Raw genomic sequence first — 23,979 nt, 5'->3', positions numbered from 1 at the left:
AGAGAAGAAGGGTGAAGGTGATGGTTTAAGCCCTTACTGCCAATCAGAGAATGGAAGGCTTAGTCCTGGACCCTGTCTGCCCCTTCCCCACCCTCCTAGAGCTCACCCAACCCCCACCTGCCCAGTGCTAGAAGCAGAAAGGGAGTAGTGTCAGATGGAAAGAAGAGAGTATTTCCAGTTTTGAGAATTGCATCCTGCAGCCATGGAGTCATGGCCCAACTAGTTCCGAGGAAGGAGAGGGAGACTTGGGTGCAGAACTGGCTGTACTGGCATGCACTGCCATTGCTCAAAGCCACCTTTCACAACCCACCCTTCCCCTGACCCCACCTATCTGGGTGGATCCCTGCAGGGGGAAACAGCTGCTGAAAACCACAGGCTCTGAAACTGATGAAGGAAGAGCTTTGGAACTTCAGAAGCTCTCCACATCCTCCCAAGGAGACAGAGCCTGAGACCCAGGTGACCTTGCAGGGAATCCTCCCATTGTGTGAGAAGCAAGAACAGTTCAGAGAAAATATAACACTACAGTGTGAAAGATTATAAAAGGCTGGAGTCAGAGAGAAAATAAAACATTCTATGAACACCTACTGGAAAACAAAGAAAGACCTCTTCCTACCAACCTGTTGCAAAACTCACTCCTGTAAATGCCTAGGACAAGAAATAATAATTGATTAATAACCATGAATAACCAAGGTAACAAGGCAGATCAGAAAGAAAATGAAAAGTATCCAGAAAATGAACTTAAAGACATGGAAATATGTGACTTAAATGACAGAGAATTCAAGATTGCAGTTCTGAAAAAACTCAACAAGATGCAAAAAAACACAGACAGGCAGTTTAATGAACTCAGAAACGCAACGAAAGAACAAAATGAAAATTTTACCAAAGAGATTGAAATTTTAAAACTGAACCAAATAGAATTTCTGGCGATTAAAAACTCAATAAAAATAATTAAAGATACCTAGCCAGCTTAGGTATAGAGCTGACCAGATGGAGGAAAGAATCAGTGACATCGAAGATATAAATCTGAAATGACATAGATGGAAGAAAAGAGAAACTTGAGAGTTAAAAGAAATCAAAGAACCCTACAAGAACTTTCTGACTCCATCAGAAAGAGCATTACAAGAATAATGGGCATACCAGAAGGAGAAGAAAGGGAGAAGGGAACAGAGAGTATACTCAAACAAATAGTCAATGAGAACTTACCAAACTTGTGGAGACAACTGGATCCTTGAATCCAAGAAGCAAATAGAATGCCTAATTACCTCAACCCCAACAGGGTTTTCTCCAAGGCACAATGTATTGAAGCTGTAAAAACTTAACGACAAAGAAAGAATCCACAAGGCAGCCAGGGAAAAGAAGACGGTAACATAAAAGGAAATCCCATTAGATTATCATCAGATTTTTCAGCAGAAACTCTGCAAGCCAGGAGGGAATGGACTCAAATAGTCAAACTATTGAAGAGACAAATTATGAGCCAAGAACAACATATCCAACAAAGATATCCTTTAGATATGAAGGAGGAATACAGACCTTTCCAGACATATGGAAGCTGAGGGAATTTTCTAACATACGACATGCACTACAAGAAATACTGAAGGAGGCTATTCAACCTGAAAAGAAAAGCAAAAGAATATGAAACCATAAGTAGTATTATGAACAGACAGAAGCAGGAAATGGCAACCCCTACACCACATAAGACACTATACACTTAAAGATAATGTATAAGGTAAAGAAGAAAAAAAAAAAACAGTTAAAGAAAAAGAGGAAAAAGACCACTTGCCATTGCAGCACAGAAATCAACTCACAGCATAAATAGGGATAATTTGTGACAATAAAAACATAAAAGAGGGGCGATTAAAGGTCTGAACCAGCACAGGGGAATGGAAAAAGTAACCATGCTGAAGAAAAAGAAATACTCTAAATATCAAACTTTCTTTTACATAAACTTAATGGTAATCACTCAAAAAATATCCAGAACTGAAATATATAACATAATAATAGAAGAAACAGAAGGAAAAATCATCGAATACCACCACAAAGAAATAATAGACAGCAACAAAAAGGCAAAGAAACAATAGAGAAGCAGTCCTACCAGAAAACCAAAGGTAGAACAATAGGAAATTCTCGTATATCAATAATCACCCTAAATGTAAATGGACTGAACTCACCAATAAAAATGAAATGCAGAGTAGAATATTAGATCAAAAAACTAAACCCAACCATATGCTGTCTCCAAGAGATGCATCTCAGGTACAAGGTCAAATATAGACTCAAAGTGAAAGGATGGAAATTGACACTCCAAGCAAATGGTATGCAGAGAAATGCAGGCGTATTCATACTGATATCAGATGAAAGAGACCTCAGAATAAAAAAGGTAACAAGAGACAAAGATGGACATTTCATAATGATAAAGGAGACTATACAACAAGAAGACATAACAGTCATCAATATTTATGCCCCCAATCAGGGAGCAGCAAAATATACAAAACAACTGCTAACAGAACTAAAGGGAGAAATTGACCAAAACACAATTATAGTAGGGGACCTAAATACATCATTGACAGTTATGGATAGATCATCCAAACAGAAAATAAATAACGAAATAGCAGCCCTAAATGACACATTAGAGAAATGGACATGATTGGCATTTATAGAGCACTTCAGTCTGTAACTTCAGACTATACATCATTTTCTAGCGTACATGGAACATTCTCAAGAATAGACCATATATTAGGACATAAAATCAGCCTCAGCAAATTTAAGAAGATTGAAATGATACTAAGCATATTCTCTGATCACAAAGCTTTGAAATTGGATATCAGCTGCAAAAAGAAAGCAGGAAAAAACACAAATATGTGGAGATTAAACAACATGCTTTTAAAGAATGACTGAGTCAAAGAAGAAATAAGAGGAGAGATCAAAAGATACAAAGAAACAAATGAGAATGAAAATACATCCTACCAACATTTGTGGGATGCAGCAAAGGCAGGTTTAAAAGGGAAATTTATATCATTACAGGCCTATCTCAAGAAAAAGTGAAACATCCCAGATAAATAACTTCATGTTATACCTTAAAGAACTAGAAAAAGAAGAACAAGTGAAACCCAAGGTCAGCATAAGAAATGAAATAATAAAAATCAGAGCAGAACTAAATGAAATAGAGAACAAAAAGACAATAGAAAAAATTAATACAACAAAGAGCTGGTTCTTTGAAAAGATTAATAAAATCACAAACCTGTGGCTCGACTCACTAAGATAAAAAGAGAAAAGACACTAATAAACAAAATCAGAAATGAAAGAGGGAACGTTATCATGGATGTCACAGAAATACAAGAATACTATGAAGGACTATATGCCACCAAATTCAATAACCTAGAAGAAATGGACAAGTTCTTAGAAACATATAGCCTTCCTAGGCTGAATCACAAAGAATTGGAAAATCTAAATAGACCACTCACCAGTAACGAAATTGAATCAGTCATCCAAAATCTTCCCAAAAGCAAAAGTCCAAGACCAGATGTCTTCACTAGTGAATTCTACCAAACATTCAAAGAGGATCTAATACCTGTCCTACTCAAGCTGTTCCAAAAAATTGAAGAAGAGACAACATTCCCTAACTCATTTTATGAGGCCAATATTACTCTGATACCAAAATCTGGTGAGGATAACAAAAAAAAAAACAACAAAAAAAGAAAATTATAGACCAAAATCTCTGACGAATACAGATGCAAAATTCCTAAACAAAATTCTAGCAAATCAAAAGCAACAATGCATTAAAAAAAATTATACACCACGACTAAGTGGGGTTCATCCCAGGGGCACAAGGATGGTTCAAATCCGCAAATCCATCAATGTGATACATCACATAAACAAAATAAAAGACAAAAAACATATGATTATATCAATAGATGCAGCAAAAGTGTTTGACAAGATACAACATCCATTTATGATTAAAACACTTAATAAAATGGGTGTAGAAGAAAATGCCTTAACATAATAAAGGCCATATATGACAAACCCTCAGCTAATATCAAAATTAACAGTGAAAGCCCTTTGCTCTACATTCAGGAACACGACAGGGCTGTCTCCTTTCACTTCTGCTTTTCAACATAGTATTGAAAGTCCTAGCCAGAGCAATCAGGCAACAGAAAGAAATAAAAGGCATCCACATAGGGAATGAAGAAGTTAAATTGTCACCTTTTACAGATGACATGATGCTATATATAGAAAACCCTAAAGACTCCACCAAAAAGCTATTAGAAACAGTAAACAAATACAGTAAAGTTGCTGGCTACAAAATCAACATACAAAAGTCCATTGCATTCCTATATACTAAAAATGAAACCTCAGAAAAAGAAATTTAAAAAAAATAATTCATTTTGCTATTGCAACAAAAAGAATAAATTACCTAGGAATAAACTTAACCAAGGATGTGAAAGACCTATGCTGAAAACTATAAGACATTTTTAAAAGAAATTGAAGAAGACATAGAAATGGAAAGACATTTCATGTTCATGGATTGGAAGAATCAACATCGTTAAAATGGTCATATTACCCAAAGCAATATTTAATGCAATCCCCATCAAAATCCCAATGGCATTTTTTAAAGAAATAGAACAAAAAAATCATCAGATTTGTAGGGAACCACAAAGGACCAGAATAGCCAAAGCAATCCTAAGAATAAAGAGCAATGCTGGAGGTATCACACTCCCTGACTTTAGCTTGTACTACAGGGCAATAATAATCAAAACAGTAAGGTATTGGCAGAAAAACAGACACAGGGACCAATGGAATAGAATCGAGAACCCAGAAATAAACCCACATAGATATGGACAGACAATTTTTGACAAATAAGCCAAAAGCATACAATGGAGAAAAGACAGCCTCTTCAATAAATGGTGGTGGGAGAATTGGAAAGCCACATACAAAAGAATGAAATTAGACTGCTATCTGTCACCATGTACCAAAATTAATTCAAAATGGATAAAAAACCTAAACAGAAGACCTGAAACAATAAACTGCATAGGAGAAAACATAGGTACTAAACTTACAGACCTAAGGTTCAAAGAGGATTTTATGAATTTGACCCCAAAGCCAAGGGAAGTAAAAGCTAAAATAAATGAATGGGACTATATCAAATTTAAAAGCTTCTGCACAGCAAACGAAACCATCAACAAAATAAAGAGGTAACCAACCAAATGGGAGATTTTTGCAAACAGCGCCTCAGATATATATAATAATCTGAGGACATATAATATCCAAAATATATAAGGAACCCATACAACTCAACAACAAAAAATCAAACAATACAATTAAAAAATGGGCAGAGACTTCAACAGACATTTCTCCAAAGAAGACATACAAATAGACAAATGAAAAAATGCTCAACATCACTAATCATCTGAGAAATGCAAATAAAAACCACAATGAGATATCACCTCACCCCAGTCAGAATGGCTATCATCAACAAGACAAATAATAACAAGTGTTGGAGAGGCTGTGGAGAAAAAGGAACCCTCACACACTGTTGGTGGGAATGCAGACTGGTGCAGCTTCTATGGAAGGCAATGTAGAGATTCTCAAAAAATTAAAAATTGAATTACCATATGACCCAGCAATCCCTCTCTTGGGTATCTAACCAAAAAATCTGAAAACATTTATCCATAAAGATATATGTGATCTGATGTTCACTGCAGCTTTATTTATGGCAGCCAAGACATGGAAACAACCAACGAGTCCTTCGATAGATAACTGGATTAAGAAGATGTTGTGTATATATACACAATGGAATACTATTCTGCCATAAGAAAAGATGAAATAGTGCCATTTGCGACAACATGGATGGATCTTGAGATTATAAAGCTAAACGAAGTAAGTCAGACAGAAAAACAGAACCATATGATTTCACTGATTTGTGATATATAAAACTGAAAACAACAAAAGAGTGAAAAAAAATGAAGAAAACTCAGACACAGACAATAGTTTAGTGGTTAACAGAGGATGGTGATAGATGAGAGTAAAGTGGATCCAAGATATGGTGATGAAAAGAGAACTTACTCTCGGTGGTGAACACACAATGCAATATATAGATGATGCATTACAGAATTGTACACCTGAAACCTGGGTAACTTTGCTAACAATTGTCACTCCAATAAACTTTATTTAAAATAAAATAAAGAAAACTCCACTGAAAGCCTCAAATACCACCTATATATTTAAAATTCAAATATATGTATTAAAACCAAAAAGATATGTCCAGCAAAGATTTTTCTTGTAAAACCTGAATCTATATGTCAGCTGCCCACTGAGCATCACTATTTGGAAACATATGTGTTCCAACCTGAAATAATGATTATCATTATCCCATTTCATTCACCTCCAATTCTTTATTTTTTATTCAATTCTTTATTCATCTACAATTCTTCTTCACTCATATTAACCATGTTTCCTGTTTTAGCGATGACACCATCTATCTCCTAAACTAAATCAGAAACTAAAGATAATTCTTAAATTCTTCTTCTTTACCATTTATATTCCATTAATTAGAAAGCACTCCTAATTCTTTTCCTGAATACTTTTAAGATCATTTTCTTATTTCTGTCCTTACAACTCACAACGTTGTCTATATTCAGGTTTTTCCCATCTTTCACTAGTATCATCCTGTTTCATTTCCCAACCTCATCAAAATCACCCTCCTCACTAAAAACACAATACTTTCTCTCTCTCTCTTTTTTTTTTTTTTTTTACAATGGGTTCTTGCTGTCTCCCTTAACAAGTCCAAGATACAGTAAATATGTAGAAAACATTGTAGTCTCTCTAGAATGAACACAAACGAGGTGGTCTTTTCTTCTTGCTCATGTATTGCCAAATATTTGTCAATGAGTCTTCACAGTAATGTCCTCTCTTTCATTTCTGCTTTTATTTGTTTGAATCTTCTCCTTTTCTCTTAGTTTACCTAAAAGTATGTCAATTTTGTTTATCTTTTTCAGGAAACCAGCTCTTAGCTTCATTTACTTTTTTCCATTGTTTTTCTAGCCTCTTTTTTACTTTTTGCTCTGATCTTTGTCATTTCTTCCTTCTAATTTTGGGTTTAGTTTGATCTTTTTGTAGTTCCTTCAAGTGTAGTTATGTTGTTTACTTGAGATCTTTCTTTTTTCTTAATGTAGATGTTTATTGCTATACTCTCCCCCCCCTTCAGAATTGCTTTTGCTGCACCTTATAAATTTTAGTATGTTGTTTTAATTTTTGTTTCAAGATATTTTTTATATCCCTTTGATTTATTCTTTTACCCATTGGTATGGTATAGAACCACAAAGATTCAAAATAGCTAACCCAGTCTTGAGAGAGAAGAACAAAGCTGGAAGCATCACATTTCCTGAATTCAAACTATAGTACAAAGCTATTCAAGTAATTAAAACAGTATGGCACTGGCATAAAAACGGTACATAGACCACTGAAACAGAGTGGAAAACCCAGAAATAAACAAATACATACATAGTCAACTAATGTTTGACAAGGGTGCCAAGACCACACAATAGGAAAATAATATTCTATTCAATAAATGGTGTTGGGAAAACCAGATAGCCACATGCGAAGAATGAAACTGGACTACTATCTTCCTGCATTCACAAAAATTAATTTGAAATAGATTAAAGACTTAAACAAAAGACCTGGAAACATAACCTCCTAGAGGAAAACAGAGGGAAAAAGCTCCTTTACAATGGTTTTTTGGCTATAACACCAGAAACACTAGAAAAAAAGCAAAAATTGTGTAACTACATCAAACTAAAAAACTTCTGCACAGCAAAGGAAACAGTCAATAAAATAAAAAGGCAACTTGAAGAATGGGAGAAAGTATTTGCAAACCATGTATCTGAGAAGGGGTTAATATCCAAAATTCATAAAGAACTAAATATCATTTAAAAAATAACTGATTTAAAAATTGGCAAAGGACATGTATAAACGTTTTTCCAAAGAAGACATCCAAATGGCCAACAAGTATATGGAAAAGTGCTCAATATAACCAATCAGGAAAATGCAAATCAAAACCACAATGAGGTATCAGACAGCATGTTAGGTATAAAGATTTAATGCATCCTTAGATGTAAATAAGTATTTGAATAATTATGAAGATTTGTGCTCCTAATAGCATTTTTTTCTTTTATGAGCTTTTTCTCAAATTATATATTTATTAAAATAGATAACTTAAATACTATTAATGCAAAAAATAAATTTGGAAAGTAGTTTTCTAAGCTGTCTGAGATATTTTTCCCCCCTTGGAAACCTTGCCAGTTCCTCATTTAAAATGTTTCCTCCAAAATATCTTGAATAATGAGAATGCAGCCTTGCCTGGACTCTTTCTCACAATTATACTGAACATGTTTTCTTAACGACTGTCCATAACATAGTATTTGTTCATACTTGCACAGTGTTCATCTTTGAGCAATAAAATCTAGGACAGGGGTGACAGGAAAACTCACCCTAATTGGCAATATGTCAGCATTTGTCTGGGTGACATGTAATGATGAACTTAGTGGCAGTAAGAAAATGGGCATACCTGATTTAGCAGCATGTGAAACATTCATGTAACACAGATGATTTAACTCTCTGAACAGCCAATATACCCAGAAGGGATCTTTGTTTTCCTCAAAATAAAGGTGCCATTTTTTAACTTCAATTTTCATGTATTAAAATATAAGTTTGACTTTTAATAATCTACCAAGGGTGATCTAAATGCCATAAACCTGTTGCAAAATCTATTATGAATTCAACTAATTTGATAGAAGATAGTAGGTCCAGAACATAGAAGATAGTAGGTCCAGAACAACAGACACCTTCTTGGACCTGCTTTGACTTGTACCTAAACTTTTAAAGGTTTCAGAGAAACTCTTGATTTGTGGAATGGACTAGAACCCACACCAGGGTCTCCGTATTGACCTGTGTACCAACTTCTACATCAAAGACAAAAATGATATAAGGCATTGTCTAAGACATGTGAGAGAAAGGGAGAATCCAAAATCCTAATCGGGATAATTGCAATATACCTCCAAATATTAGCATCACCATTTTATGGTATATACGGAAAAAAGAACAGCTGTCTCACATCTATCCTTCGACAGCCCACCATATAGGTAGTCATCCTCACAGCCTCTAAGTTTGTCGTGGGCCCCTACTCATGCCCCTTCTTGTCAGCTTCCAGAATTCTTTTAAAGAAAGCTGCTCCTTCCACTCAAATGGCAGGGCAGGGAACTGGCCACACTTGCCTTTTACTGCCTTGTACCTTTATCCTCCCCTGTATATGTCAATCATTATTGAAGGTTGGGAGATTAGAGTCAAACATAGGAGAGGAGAAATCTGAGGCAGTAAACTTGATTTTTCCCCATAGTCCAAAGAAAGAGCACAGAAAAGGTCAACACCTAATACAGTGTTTCTTCCTGGATATAGTTCCTTCCTAAATTTTAAGCCCTCATCAAGTCTACTCTTCTGTAGCACTGCATATTTCTTTGAAGGGCCATAGTGTCGATCTATAACACTCGGTAAAATCCAACTCTAAATACTATGTCAGTTGTGCTATAGAACACATGTTTTTCCAAATCTTCAATGTGCAGTGGGACACAGACCTCTAGGATTTTCCAAAGTGTGTTTAACACTATGGGGAGACTACATTAGGATTGCCTAAGTTTTAACCTGAAATGGATAATGCAGTAAGCAAATTAATCTAAGCTTATGGTTTCAGAAATGCTTAAATAGGAAAAAAAATACGTTTTGGAAAAAAAAATTTCTATGTCTATGTTTAAAAAGAAGAACATTGTAATTTGATAATAAAAAATTCATAACCTTGTTAGAGTTCCTTGCATTTATATGCAATTTTGTTTATTTTTTTAAATTATTTTATTACAAAGAAATGCGGGTTCCAAAATGTTTTCAGTAGTTTGTGACTCTAAAAGTTTGAATCTACCACTAGCTTTGGCACTCTAATGCAGGTGACCTTTAATATTTAAAAATAAATGTGATGTGAAAAATAAGGATTTTCCTATTTTTTTTCTAGGACATATATATTATAAACCACCACCCTCACCTCTGTGGTAGATTTATGTATTGACTTCCAAATTTAGAAGATTACAATTTAGCACTATAATACATCCTTCACACATGCACATTTTCTGTTTCCCATCCTCCCAATATGGATTTATTAGTTAAATCCAAATTTTCTGTTTTCAATATTATGTCTAAGTAAACATTTTCATTCTCAGCCAAGTATTCTAACATTTCACTGTCTTTCTTAGAAAACAGTTTTCACTTTCCCCAATGTTAACTTTTTGTTTATTTTTTATTTGGTTGACATTTTAAAAAAAAATAGCTGCATAAGTCTTCCCAAACCTCATACTATTATCTAAAATTATTTTTAATCATATTATTCACATGGTCAAACCTCATAATGTATTATTTTTCTAAAATAACCTTTCTCTCAAATCCCACGAATGTCCTGAAATAATCTTTATTGGTTTATCTCTAGCCTGCTGGAAGTCTACTGTTGTGGGCCTTTCTTTGTCATTACATTGAGAATTCCCTTAGCCTCTCTTCTGTATTAGAGCTTCTCTATCTCAGGAATCTTAATTTCTCTTTCTGGGTTTACTTACTCATTTTAGTGAAAAAAGGCACATGGGAGTTATATATTTTTAGGTTTTTGCATGTGATGAATATCTATTATTGCCCACAAATCATGACTGACAGTGTGGCTGGCTACAGAATTCTAAGTTGGAAATCATTTCCCTCAAGATTTTAAAGATTATTCTACTGTGCTCAGGCTTACAGTGTTGCTGTTAATAAGTTTTCTAATAACAGCTAACAATAATTCAGCACTGCTTATTTACCAAGTTCTGTATTAGCCTATTTATTCCTCATAACAAACTTGTAAAAAGTAATACTATCTCCCTAATGACAGATGAGGAAATTGAGTGCCAAAGAAATTAAGTAGCTTATCTCAGGTTACTTAGCAAATAAATTGTACAGTCAAAGTCTGAATCCACACTCTATGGACTGTCTTCTACTGGCACTCTGCTAATCTCATCCGCTCCACCATATGAGAACAAGAATAAGTCATTCTCTTTCCATGGCAGTTTTTAGCATCACCTTTTTTCCCTTCAGTTTTCTGAGATATTAATGATGTGCATTGCCAACAGCATTTCAATTTTAATCTATATGTATCCTTGAGCTCATAATTGCCTCTTTCCTGGTTTTCCTATAGCCTCGTCAAATATCATTAAAATTAGATGTTGAAATTCCGGGAATAATCATCTATTCTATTTTCTGTCTCATCTTTTTCTTCTATTTTCTGGGAGATTTCCTCAATTTTACATTCCAACTTTTTAATTGAATTTTTATTCTAGTTATTACATCTTTAATTCCAAGAATCCCCTTCATGTGTATAAATATTTTTCCATTTCATTCTTATTTCAGAGTTTTCTTTATAGTATCAATTTCCAATTTTGCTAGGTTTATGCTTAGGTAATTATAGCTTTGTTGTTTATTATAAATTATATATTTTTAAATTATTCCAATGACATTTGGTGTATTTTAAAAATGTTATTGATTCTCTACTGCTGTAAATATTTATCTGCCTCTTGTTTATCTTCCTTTCCTTTTTAAATAATTACTTAACATAGGTCATATATATAGTTTCCTTTCTGGTTATTACTCATTTTTATTATGAGTAGATCTCTTAATCCAGCTAAAGTTTTATGTACATGTGTAGGGGTTGAGGTGGCCATGTGAGCTGGGACAGCTTTATTTGGTGTACGTTGTCTCAGAACACTTTTTCACCTAAACTTCTGTGCGTGCTCTGAGATCATTTTTGTAGTACCTATGCCTGTTTCTCAATAACTTTTCAAAATGGCAGAAAATCAGTATGGATCTTTATGAAGCTATTTATGCTATAAGCTTGTTTGTGGTGTCAGAGAGTGCATTTTATCCCCTCAAATTAACACATAGACTTGTTTATCAAATAAGCCACAAATGAATCAGAGATCTTATTCCTGCATCAACCTTTACTGATGATTTCAAAGATACAGTTAATCAAGAAGATACAGTTAATCAAGATAAAATAGGAAAAGACCTGAGATATCAACAGCAATTCCCCAGGTCTCATCTTCCTACATAAGACATGAATATCTGGTTCAGAACAATAGATCAGGTCTCTAAATAAGGCTTACAGGGTGACCTCACACAATGGGAGCATTTAAGGTATAAAACATCTCCATTTTATGTATCAGAGAGTTGAATAACTTATAAGACATTTGCCATGCCTCATGGATTTTAGGTTCTATTTATTATAGGCAACCCTTAGCCAGGAACACTCTACAAGGGACACTTCAGAGAAAAGATTTCTTCCTCCTAACAAATATCAGTAGTCCCTTTCCCAGAAGTCCAGCTGAAAAGCAGATTAGACCAGGTCACCTACCTTCTATTCTTTGTCCCAGGATATCTGACAATAAAGAGAGTGAATATTGGAAGCCCTCTGCTGGTTACTTCTTTTTTTTTTTCCTTTTTTTTCATGTTCCTTCTTATATGTATCCAAACTCATACTGAACCATGAGTTCTGGGTTTCCAAAGAGGATTTACTTTTTTGCACCTGTCTGTAAATCTTCCTCTACAGATTAAACAAAAATAAACACAGATACTATGTAGTTACTTCTTTACAGCCCTGAATGAACTTTGTACAATTGTCAAGCTCATCATCAAACATATTTCTTGCAACTACTTGCAATTCTTATTAACTTCTTCTGAAAAAAGATGGGGTCTCTCGTAGCTTTTCTGTTCTCACATTATGTAATAGGATTTGTGTATAGTTCCAAGGCCTACCACATCCCTGCAGCTCACTATTCAAAGAAAGAAATCTTTGATTCCATCTTTGTGGTCAGACACCACCATATTTCAAGAGATTTTTACAATGCTCAAAACCTGTTGGTACTGTTTCCTCTATAGATTAATCCAAATTCCACTTTATTGGTATTTCTATGTGGTCATTATTATTTTGTCTGGAAATCTCAATTTTATTAGAGATGAAGGGGATTTTTTTTCCTACAGTTTTCGTTGCTGTTATTTTCTGCTTTGAGCAGGGAGGGGAGTGGAGTGGAAATAACTATTCCGTCATCTCCAAACTTAAGAAAATAAAACATTTTTTTAAAGGCTCTCTATTTCTATAACTAAAATTTCTGTGATTTGGAAAAGTTTACAAAAAAAGACTAGCTTTAAACGTGTGTGTTCAATATTTGTCAAAAAATGAATTTTTAAATTTTAGAATTAACAAGGACTCTATACAAACTTTGAAAATATGCAAGAAGCTTTTGAAAAGCAAATGATTAAATTTTGCAGTAATTATTTTGGATTCTGAAAGTATACAATTGACACAGGCAAATATAAGGATAAAGGAAAAAAAGAACTAGAATTGATTTCTACTATTTTAAATCCATATCTATAGTGTCAAATTTTATTTATAGCAATAAGAAATTTAATTTATCCCAAGGATGCAGTGAAAAACATTGTATTCTACTATATGGTTCTTCTTTTTTACATATTTTGGATTAGTCTTTTTATATATTTTGGAATTACAGGAAAATTAGGTGCAAAATTATCAGAGGCCATAGAGAACTATTGGCCAGTTTCCACTAAATGATAGGTCCTCCAGACCAAAGGCCACACCTTGATTTTCTTTTTACCTCTCATACCTAGCATTTTACCTTGCTGGTGGTAGTCACTCTTCAAGTGTGCATGCATTTAACTGCCGTCAATAATATGACACACATATTTAAACAATATCCTTCTATTATTTTTCTCCTAATCACTTAGTACATGTCAATTAAAATATCAGTGCTTTTTCCATATGCACCACATAATTTATCTCTAAGGACTCTAAATATTCTTCTCAATAAGTTAAAAGAAAAACTACAGGCATACTACGGAGATATTGCAGGTTTGAGTCCAGATCACCAAAATAAAGCAAGTATTGCAATAAAGAAAATCATCATCTTTTTTGGTTGTGGAGGGTCTTGCCTTCAATGTGTGGAAAACAATATCTATGAAGCACAAAAAAAGCAAAGTGAAATAAAATGAGGTATGCCTGTAGTATCCATTAGAAGAGGCATAGAAAATCTTCAGCAATACAACACTTGTCAAAAAAAAGGAAAAAGAAAAAAGAAAAAGAAATATCCCAGTCAAATTAAATTACAGAGAAGATTGACATTGACAGAATACAAGAGCCTAAGATAGAATTGTGTACAGAATTCCTAAAGTAACACCCAGTCCTTATAAAATGTACAGCTAGGAAAAAGAGGTTCCATTTTACATCTCATTGCATCTGAAAAAGGCAATCTTCTTTAGCAGAGTCCCAACATCCTTCTTCAGTTTCAATATGACATTTTATTCTGAGGTTAATAGATGTTAATAATACATACAACCACAGAATATCAGCTACAACAAGACGCTAAATGTAGAGAAGGTCATCCTGTGGCCTCTATTCCATTAGAACGTTATCACAGGGCTCAAATCGGACCAAATGTAATATTTTTATAGTTCAACTCATTCAGTCCATTCTTGCACCATAGAGCATCTGAGCAAGAACCTCATTGACAGTGTTTTACAATATCATCTTTCCTGACTTAGTTTCCTTTTACGCGAGATCTTATAGGCACAAAATTTTGGAAACATTAGATTTTACTGTAGAAATCAGTGTCATTGTGAAAGACTTTGAATTCAGATAATTTATTAAATGCCAATAATGATCGTAGTACCAAGTAAAGATATATTTCAAAATATAATTATTGATACATTTAAATATTATAATAATTATATTGCTAACCTAATAAATACATTAGGGTGACTAAGCAAAACTACGATACCATTAGAATTATTTATATGTAAGTAAGGTAGGGGTCTTGGAGCAAATTTAGGTGCTAAAGTGAGTCCAAAGTGACAATCCCAGGTAGTCAAAAAAGGAAGCAAAGATTAGGTCTGATGATTGAAATAATTCTAATAGCACTCTAATTTCTAATGGTGAATGATGGATCCATTGAGAATTCTGAAGTGTTTCTTCTTGACTACAGGGTATATGTTACATTCTCTTTTAATGTTAAGTTTCTATGATGTTAATCTACAGTTATATACTTATTTGTTGTCCTGAAAGTAAGATGAGATAATGAAGTTGTATCTAAGAATTTAGCCTGCAAGTTTAATGCCTATAAGAATCCATGAGCCCAATATACCCAATCAAACATGTATTATTTTTTGGCAGTAGGATTCTTACCACAATCAAAAGCTGTAATAATGATAGAATTCAAACAATGAAAAAGAACTGCAAGGAGCAAGACCTCTCTCTTTTCCAAAAATATCATGAAAACTTGAGGAAAGAACTCATAACGATAAAAAGTCAAAACTTAATTAAAAGGGTAAGGGAAAGGAGTAATTCTGAGTACTATAATATTGCCTCTATCTCTCAGATGGCTTTTTTGATTGTTAAGACCTGGACAAGGAAACTATACATATAAACTGAAACTCTTAGTGATATGGTTGCATTAAAAGGCAACAATAATTTGAGACTTACGCAGCATGTCTTTGTTGGAGGAGAAAGATTCTTCCTAACACAAGTCTTTGGCACATCAAGATCCCCATCCATCAGTAAATACATACGCTCTATCAGTGGCTTTGGCATGGAAGTGTGGCTTCAACACAGCATGGACTTTTTACAAGGAGAATTAGAATCAGCTGAAGGGGCTGGTGGTCTACGTCATTCAAAAGGTGGTTTAACATGGTAGCTTAACAAGCATCGAGGAAACCATAACATAAAGGAGGAAATGTCAGGTGCCACGTGATTCTGAAGAATACCCTCATGCATGACATATGACATCAAGTCTTCCAGATAGAGAATTTGGAAGACTTTGAAGGCAATCTGTCAATGCCACAATAATAGATATAGTCAGAGTCTGAGACATGCAATGAATCACATGAAACTTGGGACACATTTTCACTGAGATCTGGGAGGGCAAATGCCTAACTGAGGAAACAAAGATTTTGATTAAGGAACCCATTTTATTTAGAAGTCTGCACTTTCAGGGAAAATAGCAAATATATTATTTATGAGTCCAGGATATGGTCAAAAATGAAGATCACATAGAAGTAGATGACCCTTGAAACATGAGAGGACATATGTGTGTCAGTAAAGTGAGTCCAGAGAAAGAGGATTTTGCAAAAGGCTGCAGAACAAAAAGAAGTAATAAGTATTTGTATTAATGCTTTGGATTCCAAACACATACTGGCTCAAGTGCAATGAAAATTTGTAAGTTTTATAACAGAGAAGTAAGGGATACCGATGGCTTCAGACTAAAATCATGAGATCAAAAAAACCTCAAGACATTCACTCTCTCCATTTCTTAGCTCTGCCTTCCAATGTCTTGGCATCATTCTCAGAAAAGCTTTTCCCAGACAGTGGCAAAGCTGTTCAAATGTAGTGTCATGTTTACTCCCTATCAGATTAGCAAACTCAGAGAAAAAGGCAAACACTACTTTCCCAATAATTCCAGCACCTCTTTCCCAACAGTTCAAGCCAGAGACCTAAAGGCTGACTCTTAAGAGGTCTAGCTTGGTTTATAAGCCTGTCCCTGAACCAAACATTGTGTGTCAGGGGGATGGAATGTCCTGAATGTTGCAGCATAGATCACATGCCTAACCCTGGAGGTGAGAAATGAGGTCAACTGTGCCTGCACAGCATGGGTGAAACATGGTCTCTGAGTGGTTTCTTAACAGGAAAGTGATGTACTGTTACCAATAAAAGAGGAAAAGATGCTTGGCAGGAATAAACAATAAATATTCATCACATCCATATATCGAAAACTTATATTTCATATGGGCCTAGCAGACATTATCACCAAAAGTCATTGCTAAGTATAATAATTAATTATAAAAGGAAACTAACAGTCTAAGCATTATGGTAGTGGGAAGTACTCACACGCATGTAAGTGTGTTGTCTAATACATTGCTGATTTAGGATACCATATTTGTCCAGAAGTGTTTACGATAAAAGTTGAGCTCCATTTTTGCTATTACTACTTGCCTTTGATATTTTGGGTTTGGATTATTATTCCAAATTCTTTTTTTAATTCCTTTTTTTTTTTAACTTTTAAAATTTATTTTAAGTGTGTTTTTCCAGGGCCCATCAGCTCCAAGTCAAGTAGTTGTTTCAATCTAGTTGTGGAGGGCGCAGCTCATATTGGCCCATGTGGGGATGGAACCAGCAACCCTGGTGCTATGAGCATCACGCTTTAACCAACTGGGTAAATATTAATTTTTTGCTGAATAATATTCGGCCGCCCCCCCCCCAAATTCTTCAGTTTGTCAATGTTGAAGAAATATATATCCATTATTTATTTATTTATTTATTTATTTATTTATTTATTTATTTATTTATTTGCTGTATGACTTTGCAGCATATTAGAGTATACAGAGTATATTTTCCCACTCAATTGATATTGGGCTTGTCCATGTGTCTTGCTTTGACCAATGGAATGTTTAAACAAAGAGGCAATCAAAGGCTTTAAATATTATTTTATGATTAAACTTGGTCCCTTGTACTTCTGCCTGGCACCATGAAAGGATATACCTTCAGTAGCCACTGAATGAAGAAAATGGACCAGGCATGACTTCAATTTATAGCCTGGAGTCAAGACGAGGTAAACTGCTGCAGGAAGCAGATCTGCCCCAAATAACCTGCATACTTGGGAGCAACAAAAATAAATATTTGTGTTTTAAATGCATACGATTTTGAGGTTATTGATTGTACAGAATTATTTCAGCAAAAAAATAATATTAAACTTTTTACACTACTTGGGTGTTACATTCCACTCCTTTTCAATATAACATATTGTATAAAATTGGTACTGTTAAAAATAGCAAGAAACTTTAGACATATAACAGAGTATTTCATAGTATTCTTTAAAATAATTTAACTTTTAAACCTCTCAAAAACATTTCCCATGCAAGATATTGAAATTTGAAATATAGCATTTTAAAGACTTCTTTCTGTATTTAAGTTTTAAAGCAACATAGTTTGCTCCTGTAGATATTTTCAAGCTGTCCTGGACAGGGAGGGAAATGAGTGCAGGCAATCCAGCCCACTACTCCATCCCACTGCGGTTTCAAACAGAGAAGCCTCATTACTTGATTTTTATACATTAAGCTTTGACATAAAGTTTCCATTTTTAAAGACGCTGAGAAGGGGATGGGGGGGGGGAGGAGAAGAGTAGGTGATTCTTCTGCTATGTCAAAAAAAGTCTGCAACATATTTGACTATACTGTCATCTTACCTAGAAAATTACAAAATTTCTCCTTACTTCTTTTTTTTTTCTCCTTACTTCTAAAAGTAATGTGCTCATATATATCCTATTTGAATTGAAATATAAATAAAAAATAAATGTGCTAAATGATACATCACAGGGGAAATATTCCTTTTCCCCACAGCCTACATTGTATTATTAAAAACAAGTATTTTTTGAATCACCCTTTTAACCATGTCTTTACCAAAGTATGCCCCATATCAAAAATTGTCAGCTTAAAAGATTTTAGTTCCTTGGGAAAGGTACTCTTTCTTGAAAAAGGAAATGAAAAATTTTATCATTTGCACTCCTAAGTGTCGACACCTCTGGAATATATATGCTACAACTAAGTATAAAATGAAAACACTTTCATGTAAATTTCCAGCTGATGTGTGGTAGAAATGATTATGACAGATTTGGCATTCAGAGCATCTTTAACCTTAAGTGGAAAATGACATAGTAGGCAATGACTAATATCTAGTGGTTGGAAGACTACCCAGAGCCTACGTACATAGCTTCTCCACTTTTGAGGTCAATAATTACTACCACTACAGTTACATCTCTGAGTTAAGATATTACCTTCAAATTTTTTAAATAATTATTAAAAAGTGATTCAGTTAATAGAACCTATATTAAGCCATGAACATCTATTAAATCTTTGAGGCAAGGAGCAGTCTTTAAAGACTTGTTTTCTCTTCTCTTTTGGTAGCTTACCAGGAAGCTGACTCCACAGGTCTGAGTGAGCTCAGTGGGAGAACAGGTAATGCCAGAGGCTGATTCCAGAGCCATCTTTTCTAAAGCCCCTCATTCACTGTTCCCTCCATGTATTTATATCTCATTGTGGGAATGGAAGTACCCGTTTACTGGATCATTTTCTGTGATCACCAAATCCAGATGTGCCATCCAAAGCATAACTCCCTGTGGAATAGTGATATCTCTATAGTATTATATGCATTTGTAAAATTCCCCAGTAAACATTCTTTTACAGTTACTATAGTAAAGTTAGTATCTCCTTTGAATGACAAGCATGTCTTTTTTTTATTTAAACAAAGTATTTTATTTTTGTAGGTAATTATTTTTAATATTATTCTTTTTCCAGAATAACTGTACATTCTTATTCTTTCTTACTGAGGTATAATTAACATACAATATTATAGTAGTTATAGGTGTACAGTATAGTGATTTGGTATTTGTATATATTGCAAAATTATCACAATAAACCTAGTTAACATCTGTCACCATACATAGTTACAAAATTATTTTTCTTGTGATGAGAGCTTTTAAGATTTACATTTTCTGCAATGTTCAAATATGCAAGACAGTATTAATAACTATAGTCACCATGCTGTATATTACATCTCTATGACTTATTTATTTTATAACTGGAACTTTGTACCTTTTGACTTCCTTCACCCCTTTTGCTCACCCTCTACTTCCTGCCTCTGGGAACCACCAATATGTTTTCTGTACCTGTAAGCTTGGTTGTTTGTTTGTGTTTTGTCTTTCTCTGTCTAACTTATTTCACTCAGCATAATATCCTCAAAGTCTATCCATGTTCTTGCAAAGAGTAAAATTTTCTTCTTTTATAAGGCTGAATAATATTCCATCGTATTTACATATCAAATTTTCTTTATTTATTAATTTGTCAGTGGATACTTAGGTTGTTTGCATATCTTGGTTATTGTAAATAATGTTTTGAACATGGGAGTGCATATATGTTTTCAAGTTAATATTTTCCTTTTTTTGGATGAATACCAAGAAGTGGAATTGCTGGATTATATAGTAGTTCTATTTTTAAGTTTTTGATGAAACTCCGTGCTCTTTTCCATAGTGTCAGCACCAATTTGCGTTCTCATCAACAGTGTACACGTGTTCCCTTTTCTCCACTCCCTCGCCAATACTTGTTATTTCTTATCTTTTTGGTGACAACCATTTTAACAGGTGTGAGGTGATATCTCATTATGGTTTTGATTTGCATTTCCCTCATGATTAGTGTTGTTGAACATCTTTTCCTGTACTTGTTAGCCATCTGTATGTCTTTTTTGTAGAAAAGTATCCATTTGGATCCTCTTCCCATTTTTCATTGGATTGGTGTTTGTTTGTTTACTATTGAGTTGTATGAGTTCTTCATATATTTTTTATATTAACCCTTTATCAGATATTGCATTTGCAAATATTTTCTCCCATTTAGTAGGTTGCCTTTTCATTTTGCTGGTGGTTTCTTTTGCTGTTCAGAAACCTTTTAGTTTAAGGTAGTCCCACTTGTTTTTGTTTTTGTTGTCTTTGCTTTCGTGTCAAATCACAAAAATCATCACCAAGACTGATGTCCAGGAACTTACTGCCTATATTTTCTTCCAGTAGTTTTATGGTCTTAGGTTTTACATTTAAGTCTTCAACTCATCTTGAGTTAATTTTTGTATATGATGTAAGATAGTGGTCCAGTTTCATTCTTTGCATGTGATTATCCAGTTTTCCCAACAGTACTTATTGAAGAGAATGTTCTTTTTTCATTACTTATTCTTGGCTCCTTTGTCATATATTAACTGACCGTATAGGCATGGGTTTATTTCTTGGCTCTCTATTATGTTCCATGGTCTATGTGTCTGTTTTTATACCAGTACCATGTTTTTTTTGTTTGTTTGTTTTTATTACTATAGCTTTGTGATATGTTTGAAATCAGGGCATGTGATGCCTTCAGCTTTGTTCTTATTTCTCAAGATTACTTGGCTGCTTGGTGCTTTTGTGGTTCCATACAAATTTTAGAATTGCTCTTCTATTTCTATGAAAAATGCCATTATAATTTTAATTGGGATTGCATTGGATCTATAGGTCACTTTGGGTACTATGGGTATTTAACAATACTAATTCCTCCAATCCATGAGCATGGAATATCTTTTCATTTATTTGTGTCTTCTCTAATTTCTTTCCTCACTGTATAGATCTTTCACCTTCTTGGTTAAATATATCCCTAGGTATTTTATACTTTTGGGTACAACTGAAAGTGGGATTGTTTGCCTAATTTCTATCTCTGAAAATTTGTTTATTAGTGCACAGGAGTGCAACAGAGTTTTGTATATTGATTTTGTATCCTGCAACTTTACTGAATTCCTTAGTTCTAACGGTTGTTTGGTGTAGCCTTCAGGATTTTCTCTATATGGTATCATGTAATCTGCAAATAGTGACATTATACTTCTTCCTTTTCAATTTAGATGTGTTTTTTTATTTATTTATTTATTTGTCTCCGCTAATTTCTTTCACATTGAATGAAAGTAGTAAAAGTGGGTATCCTTGTCTTCTCCCTAATCTTAGAGGAAAAACTTTCCGATTTTTACCATTGAGCTCTGTGAGCTTACAAACACATTGCTTTTTTAGAGTAGTTACCAAAAAGAAAACAATTTTAATGGAAGTAGTTTGGAGGGTAAAACTGTAAAATTGTTGGATGTCGTTGTAGGTTCTCAATGAGCAAAGAGTTGCATAAGGGTAGGAGGGTTCCAAAAAAGAGAAGAGCAAAGACCATCACTGGGCATGGATAGGAATTGCAAAGCAAATTACCTAATAGAGAGATCTCTGACTTTCCATTAAAATATCACTAGCAAAGAGTAGTGAAAAAAATATAGAAACTATAATTCAGAAGTGTTTTTACGTTTTCATGTTTTTTCTTCTCCTTCATTTCTCTTTTAAAATCATTGATTTTAACACAGAATACTCATTACCCTTCTAAAATAACAAAAAGCATGATCATTTTTCCCTACTCAGTGTTCCGTTTCCAAAGGAATAGCTACATTTACAGATTGCTCTGGCTTCACTCTGCTACTTCACTCACTAGAGGAAGTGGGTAACATCTTTTTGATGAGTTTGGAAGGAAACATTGGAAACATGCAGCCCAGCTCCTTCTTTCTCTTGGTCATGATATACATGTTGACAAAGATATGTTTTTGTTTTTTTCTTCTAAAGAATTTCTGCCCCTCTCTAGGGGAGCCCTGCCTGGATTTAGGCTGTTGGGTGGGAATGTCTAATTCTTAGGTTCACTATCAGGAATGCTACTTGTCCATTGATACAAACTGTGTTCTCCTATGTCCACTTTTTAATAAAGGTAATGTTTTGGTGTCTGTCTTCCTTATTCTTTTGTTTGTTTTTTTCATTTAGTTTTACCGAGGATCCAGAAAAGTGTATTATATATGTTGGGAAGTCTCTTTGCTTTTGCATTAAAAATGTTTTCAGACAGTACCTCTAACATTAAACCTCTATGAAACTGTACTTTAACAAAACATTCTCATTCTCAGAAAAATTTCTACTGAGATTATCAGCCCTTTTCTTCCGTCCTTTTTAAAGCTGTTTTTGTAAAATGGATACAAATTTATTCATTAGTTTGACACCTTTACAGTAAAAGGCGGAAAATACTTTGTACCAAATAACGATTTTTCTCTCAAATGAAAAATCTAAGTTTATTCTCATTGAAGGGAACTTTGATAGATATAATTCTGTATTTTAATTAAAAATACATTAAGACTCATTTTGATGTTAAAAAAATGTTGCATATCTGTACTTTCTTCTACAAGCCAACAGTATTATTAAAACCATCAGTTTCTAGAAGATTGAAGGGTTTTGTTTAATTCTATAGTATTCTTGAGGTGTCACTTGACTGACAGTTAAATCAAGGGATAGTTGTAGTATTTCCATCCCCAATTATATAAAAACAGTGAGCAGACATCAGGTTGTCATTCAAAATCAATTACTTCAACATGACAATAGAAGCCTGGAGTGAGGACTGACAAATACAGATTCATGTACATCTGAACCAATTCAAAGACTGGCAGACCTATGTGCTAACAGACTGTAATAGAATTCATTTCATTTAAAATGTAAAGCTCAGGGCTGGTGAGAGGAGAAAAGCAAACCATAAAGATAATTCTGTATTAATATCAAGTAAGGAATGATAGTTCATAGGATTTCCCAGTGATAACGTGATTATCTTACTTAGGTAGTGATATCCTTTATATTCAGAAATGCCATTGCTGGTATCAATACATCAAACCTAATAGAAAAGTCTTGACAGAAAATGTACTTTTCTGTTGTTAGTTTCATTCGACTTTCCCAACATATTTTCCACTAGTGTCCCATAATTCCTCCTCTGCAGCTTTGCTAATCAACTAATCTACTCACCTCCACACAGTCTCTCATTCCTCTGTGCCTTTGTCATCAGACCTTTTCTTCTACTGGAATACCCTCCCTTTTTCTTCTTCCTTACAAATCCTCCTTATCCACATCAAGACCTTCCTTTTCCACAAAGAATTTTCAGCACGTGCATTATCTTCCTCCTTTGAAATCGAACAATCTACTATCCATACTTTATTATGCACAACTTTTAATTATTTTCCTCTATTTTCATATAGTATATTTGGCTTTCCCAACTGTACTTTGTATTTAAGCATAGGTAACATGTTTCAGAGTACTGAAAAGTGTGTTGTGCACTTAATAAATAAATATGTTGGATTGATTGATGTGCATTTTTATCGCAGCATACAGATTTACTTATTCTGTCTTTGCTTGTGGCCCCCTATAGCACACATAAGATTATAATATACAAAGCTGAGGCTAAAATTTCTGATACAGGCAT

At 34.0% G+C, this 23,979-nt stretch overlaps 1 non-coding gene across 1 annotated transcript; it reads right to left on the bottom strand.

Moving 5' to 3' along the window:
• Positions 1–12,552: 12,552 nt before the first annotated feature.
• LOC141568727 (small nucleolar RNA SNORA40) lies at positions 12,553–12,681 on the bottom strand. Its single transcript, XR_012491947.1, has one exon. It is a non-coding gene; the product is annotated as a small nucleolar RNA SNORA40 (small nucleolar RNA).
• Between the last annotated feature and the right edge of the window lie 11,298 nt (positions 12,682–23,979).

Source organism: Rhinolophus sinicus, linkage group LG14 (assembly GCF_036562045.2).
Source record: "Rhinolophus sinicus isolate RSC01 linkage group LG14, ASM3656204v1, whole genome shotgun sequence".
NCBI classification, from domain to species: Eukaryota; Metazoa; Chordata; class Mammalia; order Chiroptera; family Rhinolophidae; genus Rhinolophus; species Rhinolophus sinicus.
The sequence above is the reverse complement of the archived record's forward strand: the minus strand, read 5'-3'. Positions and strand labels throughout refer to the sequence as shown.